At 42.3% G+C, this 1,845-nt stretch overlaps 1 pseudogene; it reads left to right on the top strand.

Annotated features, from left to right (window-relative positions):
• The first annotated feature begins 1,192 nt into the window (after positions 1-1,192).
• On the top strand, positions 1,193-1,599 carry LOC101661685 (annotated as a pseudogene).
• Positions 1,600-1,845: the final 246 nt, after the last annotated feature.

Below are 1,845 nucleotides of genomic sequence, written 5' to 3'. Positions count from 1 at the left end.
AATTAAGGCCATCAGCACAAAAAACAACAACAAACATTTCACTCGATGGGGAAACGGAAACAATTCCCCTGTGAACAAGACAGGGATGCCCTTTATTGCCATTCTTAGTCAATATTGGGCTGGAAGTCTTAGGCAAAGCTACTAGACAACAAAAAGAAATCAAAGGCATCCAAATGGGCAAAGCAGAAGTAAAACCGTATTTTCAGATGATACGATTATGTGCATAGAAACCCCCAAAGACTTAGCAAGAAAATTGTTGGAACTAATTGAAAATTTTAGCAACTGGTCAGATAACAAGATAAGCATAGCAAAATCAATAGGAATCCTTGTATATGAGGGAAGATAACTCTGAAAAGGAATTCAAAATAACAATACCATTTACAAAAGCCACCCTAGAAATGAACTACTTAGGAAATAACCTAACCAGAGAAAGAATGGACTGACATAAAGAGAAATCACTATTACAAGAAACCAAAGAAGAGCTGCAAAAATAGAAGAAGCCTCCGTCTTTGTGTATAGGAAGACTTTCTATTGTTAAAATGTTGACACTATTCAAAGCAGTTGATCAGCAGAACGCGATTTTAATCCAGTTCTCGGCATTATTCTTTGGAAAAACTAATCACCAACTTTATATGGAAAGGAAGGAAACTTGGGATTAGCCAAGCACGACTACAGAAGGACAAATTAGGGGGCTTCGTTCATCCTGATCTCAAAAGCTACCCCACAACCACAGTCTTCAAGACTGTCGGGTGCTGGTACAATGACAGATATGTAGACCAATGGAACCAAATAGAGACCAGAAGGACATCCATGTACCTACCATCAGTTTTTAACAAAGGGCTCAGATACACCATTGGAGAGAGATCATTGCTTCAGCAAACGGTGCTGGTAAAATTGGGTTTCAGATGCAGAAGAATGAAACAGGGCCTGTAACTCATGCTATACGCTATATGTAAAATGAACTCCAGATGGATTAAAGATCTAAATGTAAACCCTAGAACCATAAAGATATCAATGAAACAGTAGGGTCAAAGTAAGAGCCCCAACACATGGCGCAAACACAATCTTAAACATATCGAACAACACGCGCAGGGCAGAAGACAAAATAGATGACCCGACCTGCCAGGAAGAAGATGTTTAATTGCATCAAAAGACGAACGAGAGGCTTTTCTGTCTCTTTCCGGTGGTCCAGATGTCAGAGTGAGGACGTGGTGGGTCCTCAGGTGCAAATTTGGATTTCCCTGGGTCTTCCGGTGGTAGCTGTGAATAACCGTGCTGACAACACGGGAGCCAAAAGTGTGTACAGCATCCCTGTGCCGGGGGTCACGGGCCGGCTCAACAGACTGCCCGCCGCGGGGTGGGTGACGTGGTGAGGGGCACCTCAAGAAAGGCAGACCTGAGCTTCGGAAGCAAGCGATGGCAAGACGACAAGGAAAGTCCTGTCGGAGAAAAGACGGTGTGTTTCTTTATTTTGACGATAATGCAGGGGTCATAGAAGACAACTAAGGCGTGATGAAAGGTTCTGCCATCACAGAAAATGGTGCAAAGGAGTGGGCAGACTTGTGGCTCAGGACTGTGTCCGTTGTCGGCAGCATTTGAGATGTCTCCGTATGTTTCTAAAAACCACCAACTACTATGAAAATGTATTTGCACCCAGAAAAAAAAAAGAATAAAAAGAGAAACCACAGACCAGGGGGAAATATTGGCAAAGCAGTATCAGATAATCTAATCTCTAAATCTATAGAAAACTGTAATACTTCAACAAGAAGTATCCAATTAAAAATGGGCCTCGGGTCACGAATAGAAAGTTCACCAAGGAAAACATCCAGTTGACCTGTAAGTCGC

This window comes from Echinops telfairi, unplaced genomic scaffold (genome assembly GCF_000313985.2).
Source record: "Echinops telfairi isolate 266 unplaced genomic scaffold, ASM31398v2 ScPeMD7_18;HRSCAF=68, whole genome shotgun sequence".
Lineage (NCBI taxonomy): Eukaryota > Metazoa > Chordata > Mammalia > Afrosoricida > Tenrecidae > Echinops > Echinops telfairi.
The sequence above is the reverse complement of the archived record's forward strand: the minus strand, read 5'-3'. Positions and strand labels throughout refer to the sequence as shown.